General features: G+C 43.7%; 1 protein-coding gene across 1 annotated transcript in view; it reads right to left on the reverse strand.

The window, feature by feature from the left end:
- LOC144607566 (caveolae-associated protein 1-like) overlaps positions 1-10112 on the reverse strand; it is a 54543-nt gene that overhangs the window by 43477 nt on the left and 954 nt on the right. The window lies entirely within an intron of this gene.

Genomic DNA, 10112 nt, shown 5'->3' on the forward strand with positions numbered 1-10112 from the left:
GTGTAGATTTATGGGCCGTGTGTTTGTTTACGTATTTGAATGTTTCTGGTGGATCATTGTTTTCTGCCTCCAGTGAGTCCTGTGTATTTGTGTATGTTTGATGGATCATATATGTTTGTACAATCCAACAATAGTGAAAAAACTATTTAAAGTGACACAGACCATCCGACACACATTTATAGCTCAATGATTGAACAATCCCACGCACACACAACCCCTTACAACGCATACAGTCTGACGTACAGGCAATCCCACAAAGAATACAAATAGGCACAGTCTGGCATGCACATGCTCCCCAATAAATACAAATGTAATCCTATACATATACACATAATCAAACACGCATACTAATCTGCAAACACACACACTAATCTGCCCATACAAGGAGAAGGTTAATTATAGTTGCATAACTTTCTTATGACTAAGTTTTCAAAGTTAGCTTTTAGTAGTTAAGGATTGTTGAAAAATCTTTGGAGCCTTGGAACTTATCAATAGCATCTGCACAATAACATAATACAATTTAGGAATATAATCACAGCAGATGAGCATAGATATATTCTGAGAGTCTCAGTTACAGATTAATCCTACGCCCAGCAACTTGAGTCAGGCAAACAAGCATCTTGTTTTATTATTACCCAGCTGATGAAAAAAAAACACAACTTTGGCCAGAATGGTAGAGGACAATTGCAACAGCAGGAACCAGAGAAAACCTGCTGACTTCTGTAGGAAATGAAGGAGTGGGTTCATCAATCGATATAATCCTCCTGAAGATAGACACAAAAAGCTGGAGTAACTCAGCGGGACAGGCAGCATCTCCGGAGAGAAGGAATGGGTGACGTTTCAGGTCGAGACCCTTCTTCAGAGAGAGGTCTGAAGAAGGGTCTTGACGCGAAACTTCACCCATTCCTTCTGTCCGGAGATGCTGCCTGTCCCGCTGGGTTACTCCAGCTTTTTGTGTCTATCTTTGGCTTAAACCAGCATCTGTAGTTCCTTCCCACACAATATAAGCCATTAAAATATGCAATTGTTCCACCTGATAGGCAAATGAATGTATTCAGGCTGGGGGTCAAGGGCGAGGATGAGGATGAGAGCGGGAATGAGCAAGAGTGAAATTCATCTTTAATGTTGGGGCAATATTAGCAGCAATATATCAGCTGCCTTTATGGATCCTGTCAGTATTCTATGTACAAACTGTACATTGACTTCAGTCAGAGAGAAAAATTGTGCAAGTTTGTACGGCTAGTTCCAATATCATGCCAACGCTGAATTCCAGTCATTTTCTCATACATTAGCTGAATCATTGGTGATTTCAGCTTCACTCAGGCCTTTTTTTTCTGCTTCCTATCCAGTGACAGCCCCCGGCAACCATCTGGAACTCAACCCGCAAAAACACTAGTGCTGGAGAAACTCAGTGGGTTAGGAAGCTTCTGTGGAGGGAAATTAACAGAAGACATCTTGGGTCGTTGGGTCGGGACCTTTTTTCGGACTGTTGACACCCGTCCATTCCTCTCCTTAGATGCTGCCTGATATACTGGATTCCTCTAGCACTTCATTTTTATGCTCAAGATTGCAGCATCTGCAGCCTTTTGTGTCTCCTGTTTCCAAGCTGATATCTTATGTGGCACTGAGCTGCCATCTCCAAGACTGCCGACTCCCACCACCACAACATTGCTGTCACCTTTCTCTCAAGTCCTCGCTTGCTGAGACATTCATCCCTGCCTTCGTTGCCTTTGGCTTATTCTTCCTTCTCACATTTTGCTGGCAGCCCACATCTGCAAACTTCAGGTCACTCAAGACTCTGCTGCTACTGTGTGTAACTTGTATTAGGGCTGGTAAGATCACCAACTCTGTTCTTCCTACTGCACCACTCACCCACACATCATGTTTACTGCAATGGCAGACAGAGCAAAAGCCCATGTTACCATGCAGACTGTTTCAGTTGCACCTTGGACCTTGTTTGCAATGGAATTTTTCAGCAACAAACCTTTGTAGAAATTTTAGTTGATGAAGATTAACATGCCATTCCAAATAAGATAGATTTTCTAGGCTTTTTGTTTAGGAGGAAACTGACTTCCCATTTTTTGAACCCATTGACTTTAAGTTAACGTGGAATCATTATTCTTCGTATTGTGGTGTAAAAATATCACTTCTCAGCAATTCTGGTGTCCAGTTATGTGGGCTGATACTCTCTGGAGTTTAAAATAAATGAGGATTGATCTCATGAAGCACATAAGGTTGTCAGGGTAGATGCTGAGAGGATATTCCTCTTTGTCCAGGAGTCGAGAATTAAGGAGCACTGATGCAGGATAGGGGGCTGCCCTTTTAGGCAGAACTTTTTATTCTCTCAGATGGTTGTGAATATTTGGAATTCTCAATCCCACAGAACTGTGCATGGTGAGTCAACTTGTCCATTCAAGGCTGAGTCAGATAGATCTTGGGAGAGCAAGAGAATCCAGGGTCATGCAGGAGAACGTGAGAGCAAGCAGTAATCAACGGCGATCTCCATGAATGGTAGAAGAGTTTCATGGTGGTTTGTGGCTTACCCCTGCTCCCAGTTCATATCTGGACGATGGCTCGGGTGATTTCCAACAGGACACCTCCCACTCAGAGCAAGCACTGATCGGAAAGTGCCTTTACTTTCATCAGATAATGCCAACAATGGCAGATCCAACTCTCTGATACACAATCGGTGTCACACCACGTGGATCACCCAATTAATGAAGCCTGATGGCTAAATATTGGTTATTAAGCATCTTTATTTCTGATTGAGGGAATGGGAGATTTACAATTGTGGGGTACACTGTGAGATCATGAAACACTACTGTACAGTATAGGCATTATAAGACAATCAGATGCCAAACTCCTTTTACATTTCCCCAACATTGCACCTCATCTGATCTCTGCATGAGCATTCATCACTACATCATTATAGAACATAGAACAGTACAGCGCAGGAACAGGACCTTTGGCCCATGATGTCCGTGCTGAACATGATACCAACTTAAACTAATCTCCTCTGTCTGCATGTGATCCATATCCCTCCATATCCATAATCCATGTGCCTATCTGATGTTTCTGCCTCCTGCATCAGCTAATTTCAAAGTGAGATTTCTAATTGAAAAATGAGTTTGCAGTGGTTTTGATCAATAAATCAATGGCCAGACGCAGTTTTTCAAAAATATATTCATTTTGGAGATTTGGACATTGCTACACACTTTGCAGTGACTGCTCCCACCTGGCTGCTCTTGAGAAGGAGATGGTGAGCTCCTTGAATTGCTTCAGTCGTCTGATGAAGGTGCTCCCATAATGCTAAAGGGGAAAGACTTCCACACGTTGGACCCCAGGATGAAGGATTTATGAGTTATTTCCAAACCCGTTTGACTTGGAGGGCAATCTGCAGATGCTAGTGTTCCCAGGCACCTACTGCGTTTACCCTCTACAAAGGCGGTGGGCTTGGGAGGTGTAGACGGCACACTGTAGATGGTGCACTGCTTCCACCAACGACTAGTGGTGCAGGTAACGACATGGTGATGAACAGGGTACCGACCAAGCACTGCTTTTTGCCAGAGGGCGTTGAGTTTTTGAAAGATGCCAGTGCTGCAAGCATGAGGAGGCAATTCCACTGCAACCCTCCCTGACTTTGACCTTGCAGATGGCGAGAAGATCTTGGGCGTCAGGAGGTGAGATATTGAGATACTTTCAGGATAGCCAGCCTCTGCCCTGTACCTAGAGCCATGATTGGTCTGGTTGTGTTTCTGGTCATTGGGACTCCTGGTATGTTAACAGAGCCCTCAGCAATGGCAATGACATTGAATGTCAAGAGTCATGGTTCAGTTATAGGTGAGTAGGTGCTGCTTGATACTGCCGGCAATGACAGCTTACCTCTCTGCTGATGATTGTTGGTGGCTATTGACTTTTTGTGAACAAGGCACACCTGGGTAATTTTCCCCATTGTTGGGCAAAGGCCAGCGTGGTACTGGAACAGTTTGGCTCAAGGTGCAGCCTCCTCAGGAGCATTGCAGCTGGAATGCTGTCTGCCCCCACCGCCTTGACCATGCCCAGTGCTCTCAGCTGTGTTTTGTTATTGTATGGAGTGAATCAGGTTGGCTGGGGAACAAGATGGTGGTTGGCATCTCAGGAGGAAGCTGAGCTGATCATCTGAACCTCTGAGAGTGCCGGTGTGTGCATTTCTCCAATGCAAATGCCTCCAGTAGCTGGGGTTTGACATCCCATTAGACAGGGCTCAGCTCAGAACACTTAATGCTTGCTCATTTCACAGGGTGCTCCCTGTTCTCTGTGTGGCATTAACCTCTGGGTGCTTTTGGCTGAGGTGTGGTGTGAGGTTCCTCGGGAGCTGGTAAAGTGAAGATCAGAGACTGAAATGCTTCTGAGGCCAGAGAAAAAGCCAAGATTAACAACCCGCACGCCCCCCGCACTAGTTACAGTAGTCGGTTCTGTGTGACATGGGAGGAGAGAACATCAACATTCCTTTGAGTCCATTTCTGGAAGCTGCACCATGTGGAAATAATTTTTGGAGTGCCACACCCCATTTCAGTGTTTTCAAACACTGTGTCCCATCCAAACTTTTTTCCATGCTCATCTATACAGTACATTATCTCCATTCTCATTTACTTGTTGGAACTCGGCCCACTGGCCCAGCCCAGAGAACTCAAGACTCGATTGAATTACCTTGTAACAAATTAAGATAATCAGCCAATTTGTGTCTCATATTTCCAGCATTTAGAGCTTTATTCTTGCTCCTAGTATTTCAGACTTCATTCCTACCCTTCCTACCTATCCCTTCCCTTCCCAGGGCACACCCTATCCACCTTTTGCAGCCCACTTATTCCCCACCGTCTTGTGTGACCTTCTCTCTCGTGTTCTCCACCATCCGCCTCTCTCTGCAATTTAAAATATGTTAGATCCTAACTTTTTCCCCAAGGCCATTGACATGAAATGTTGGCTCTGTTTCTCTCTTCACACCTGCTGAATATTCTGAGTATTATCTGTTGTAGAGAACTTTGGCACAGGTCTGCAAAGACGATTGCTTCAGGACATTCCTTTTTGCTCAAACAACTTTTACCGCAGAGCATCAGCGAAGAGCAACAGTACCCTTGCTACAATTTACAGCCATACAGTTATAGAGCACAGAGTTGGGCTCCTTGGCCCAATGTCCATGCCAATTGTGATGCCTATTCACATCAATCCCTTTTACCTGTATTAAGCTCTTATCCGTCTACTCCTGTCCGTTTGAGGCACTCGTCTAAATTCCTTTTAAATGTTGTAATTGTATCTGCTGCTATTACTACTAGCAATTTGTCCCATTTAACTACCACCCTCTGTATGAAAACATGCCCCTCAGATCTCCAGCCTGGACCATCGAATGCTTTTGAGCAAATGTTTTCAGTGGCATCCAGAGTAAAGTGCAATGAATCCCTGCTCCTTGTGGCAAGTCCATTTCTCAGATCTGAACAGCGGTCAGTTTTGTTTTGGCGATCATCCACAAATGGCCAGAGTACGCAAATGTACCTGACTCCGCCAATCCCCAGTTCTGCCTGGGGCAGACTCAATCCCAACATCCCACCACAAACGCAATAAACACAGCCATACTTAGAGTAAGCTGAGGACCCTCGTAACATCGACAGTGCAGATGACACAGTCACATTCTCAACAGGCTTCAGAAGCTGGGACGTGTGACAACAAGTACATAAGGAATAGGTGGAAACCACACAATATCCCCCATTCAATAATATCTTGTTGGATCTTCTACCTCAGTTCCACATTCCTGCCCTTCCCCATTACCCTTGATAGTCTCTGAGTCTAGGTACACCAGTATGTTGACTGGATTCAACTTGGCCAACTTACATAGAGGGTCCTGTGTAAAGGCAGCAGCTTCTCTTTCCCACTTGATAGCATGAGATGGAATGTTCAATGCGACGAGGACATTTGATGAAACAAATGAATGACTTTAGTAGAGTGACCTTTCAGTGGGATGTTTGGGCATTGCCACTGATGGTGGGAGTCTGACATAGCCCTCGCTTTGAAGGTTGGCTCTAACCTTGCTCTGAAGTCCCAAGCCAGCACATTCTTTTCTCCAGAGCAGCACATTGATCCCTTGCGTCTACACTCATGCGGAGGGAGGAAAGCAACCTGGGGCATACACCCGCTGAGCCCAAGTGTAAAAGGTGAACATTGCTTCACTTTCAGCGCAATGTCTTCTCTGCAGCTGAGCATGTTTTCCCAATAAGAATGATGAAGTCTGCCCCTGAGCAGCTGTGTAACGTCGAGCCAGAGCTGAAATGGGGACCGGCTATGCGCAAGTTTCAGAAAAGAAACCAGCATGTGTTATTTATGGATTTAGCCAAACTCCAGCAGCTTGCTCCCACTCTCTCAGCTCCTGAAAATACGTGGAGCCAAATTCAGGCCTAATTAAGGATTTGTTTAACGAAAAATAATTATTGGGCACTTTAAAATGTACTTCTGTAATACTTTCTTTTATGATATTACTGATTATTCTGCACACTCTGGTATATCTAAATCAAGTTGAATATCAACCACACAGGAAAGGTAGAGTACAAATACATTTGAAGCAGCTAAATTATTCTGCGAAGAATTGTGTTCTCAGACTGTGTAGGACAGAGCATAGAGTTTAAACAGCATGGAAACAGGCCCTTCAGCCCACCGAGTCCACACTGTCCATCGATCATCCATTCACACTAGTTGAATGTTAACTGACTTTTTTGTCCACTCCCTACACACCAGGGGCAATTTACAGAGGCCAGTTAACCTACAAACCTGCAAGTCTTTGGGATATGGGAGGAAACCCATGTGGTCACAGGAAGAATGTGCAAACTCCAAATGGACAGCGCCCGAGGTCAGGATCGAACCTGGGTCTCTGGTGCTGAGAGGTAGTGGCTCTACCAGTTGCGCCACTTCTCAACGGTCTGGTGAGATTTGAGGATGTGGAAGGAATTACATCACTGATGCTAAATGAGAAAACATTCAGTCCAACAATTCTGTGTTTTTTTTCTACAGAACCCTTTCCCGTCTTATTTCATATCATCTCCTCAGCCTCTCCTTCTAGTCCTTTCTGCCAGAGTCCGGCTGCCTAACCTCAGCCTTGCGAACTTGACGATATGACTTGGGCTTGGTTTGGGTTGGGTCGTACTGTGCCTTGTTGGCCAGGTCCAGTATTTTACCCAGTTCAGGGTTATATGCCGAGCATATACCGGCGGCACGGTAGCGCAGCGGTAGAGTTGCTGCTTTACAGCGAATGCAGCGCCGGAGACTCAGGTTCGATCCTGACTACGGGTGCTGTACTGTAAGGAGTTTGTACGTTCTCCCCGTGACCTGCGTGGGTTTTCTCCGAGATCTTCAGTTTCCTCCCACACTCCAAAGACGTACAGGTATGTAGGTTAATTGGCTGGGTAAATGTAAAAATTGTCCCTAGTGGGTGTAGGATAGTGTTAATGTACGGGGATCGCTGGGCGGCACGGACTTGGTGGGCCGAAAAGCCCGGCTGTATATATATGATATGATATGATATGATTAGTGCATGTGTACTCTGCTCTAGGTCAGTAGCGACGTGCCTGACGTATAGTTCATGGGACTTTTCCACTTTCCCATAAATGCTTCTCAGTCAGGATAGTTGTGGAAACATTGAGATGGCGTTGGACACAGGTTAGATTTGGATTGACCACGGTGAGAGTGGAGTGTGTCGGGTTTTGATTTTATACTGATCTCAACTTTCTGCCACGTATCTTATCCAGATTCTGATTAAATCTATCTCCACTAATCATTTCAAGAACTCCGTGTGGGAGCAGGTTCCACTACCTTATAAATGAAGGAGTTTTTTTCTTGACCTTTTTAGATTTCTTGATGGTTATCTCCTTTCTACAGTCCTGACTTTAGGCTCCCCCAACTATGGTCAAATAACGAAACCCCAAGAGTATTGATTACAACATTATATAAAATTGCTTTGAACAGTTACATTCTGAGCAGGCCTGCTTAGTGGACAATAGTTTGTAGTCACAAACCGTGATCAATTCAAAGTTATTTCTTGTGGTTGGTAAATTTCTCTTGCAGAAGTGAATGAATTTTTGGCGAGTTCCCATAGGTTAATATAATATAAACCGACTGTTTATCTTTATTGTTATCCGCACTGACACAAGGATTTGCGCATGTGGCAAAATAAATGCAAAATCTCTGTCTCTAATTTGTCTGCCTAAATCAAATATGAAACCTCAGCAACTATGGTATTCTGAGGACTGAGTCTGCAGTTGCACAACTTGACTTTGCTTTTGCACTGTTATGGTTACCTAGTATTATGTTTATTAATCAATTTTATTACTGATTATTGTATATTTATCTGTGCGTTGCATTTATAGACCGGTTATGCTGCTGCAAGTATGAGTTTCATCATTCAGTTGTCGGCGAATATGACATTTAAACACTCTTGATTCTTGATTCAAAGTTAAAGTGCAGAAGGAAGTTATCTAACATTTCACCAACTGTCTAATCCAAGGCATTCTTCTACGCTTTCAGTTCATACAAGAATGTCTTTCTTTTTAAGTATCTTTTCATGCTTAATGTTATGTTAAAAGCCGTTTGCACAAAGGAGCCTCACGTTTTCAAATGTGTCCAATTTCTTCCTTTTTCATCTCTTGATAAACCCAGGTTTTTCTCTGCGCTGAGGATTTATCAGGCACTGAAGACTTGCTTTGATGTTTCTCAAAATATTTTGTCATTTAAAACAAATTTACTATCTTCCCCTTAGCTTCTGAGCTTTTATTTATAACTCCAATCTTACATTTCTGAGAGCAGTAAAGTGAATCTTCAGGGGACTTGCTTTCTGGGACTGTTATCTTTCTATCACAAGATGCACAGAACCACACACAATACTCCAACTGTGGTCCAATTAATGCCTTGTACCAATTTAACAATTTGTTTCTTTCATAGTTCACACCCCCGTAAATAAATCTCAGAGTTGCACTCTCTTTTATTTCCATTCATTTAAATTTTAAATCCATGCGTTCCATTAGAGTTAAAATTGAAACTTTGCTTTTCAAAGTCTTTGGGCATGTGAAGGAATAAACCCGAGGGTCTATTTAACATGGTCATTTGAGTCGTGTCTGAATTCCTGATTATTTTACCCTTTTATCATGGGCCCCACCCAGATCAGGCATTGCCGTTCAGGGGAGATGGACAACTCCCTCTGTCACTGACTCTCTCTAAGTGAACGCCAGAAAATGCGGAGGTTAAGGACAAGCAGTTATTCTTTACTGACGGAGCGGGAGTAGAACTCAACAAGGAAGCTGTGAAATTTAATGCCTTCATAATTAAAACTTGGAGCAGATGGTTCTTTAATTGCAGTACCAATTGCTGACGCACAGGCAGGATAGCTGCACAGAATCAGATTGTTGAGGTATTTTGCAGCGTTTCCTCTGCACACTGCAACAGGTACCCTGAAACACTTTCACAGTTTCACTTGCATTAATGAAAGTGGAAATAGGCATTGCCTCTAATGCAGAGTGATCAGACAGTGTCTCCCTACTCATGATTTGCAAGCTGTGCTGTGGAATCAGGTCTCCTTGATTTCAAGGCAGACACAAAAGGCTGGATTAACTCAGTGGGTCAGGCAACATCTCTGGAGAAAATGAATAGGTGATGTTTCGGGTTGAGACCCTTCTTGATTTGAATGTCCGAAGCATGCAGCAAGGGTCTGAGCTTTGCTGATTGTGTTTTGGAGTCTGGTTACACAGCAGGGGGTTGCGGTGAAAATACTTCTAACGGTTGTCACATCACAAAGGTCACTGATTGGCATTCCACATACTGCAGATACAGTTAGATCTCAGCCCAGCCAGCGATCCAACCCCACCCCATTCTTGACCGCTTCTGAATGAAAGTTCACTCTAGTTACTCATAAATATCAAAACATTAAGCCTCAGATCAAAAGAATTACTTCTTGCATTGTTTTAATTTTTCTCTGGTTACTCTGATGTCTAGATACATAAGTATTTTCACACATAATGCTGGAGTAACTCAGCAGGTCAGGCAGCATCTCAGGAGAGAAGGAATGGGCAATGTTTCGGGTCGAGACCCTTCTTCAGACT

This window comes from Rhinoraja longicauda, chromosome 29, assembly GCF_053455715.1.
Source record: "Rhinoraja longicauda isolate Sanriku21f chromosome 29, sRhiLon1.1, whole genome shotgun sequence".
Taxonomy (NCBI): domain Eukaryota; kingdom Metazoa; phylum Chordata; class Chondrichthyes; order Rajiformes; family Arhynchobatidae; genus Rhinoraja; species Rhinoraja longicauda.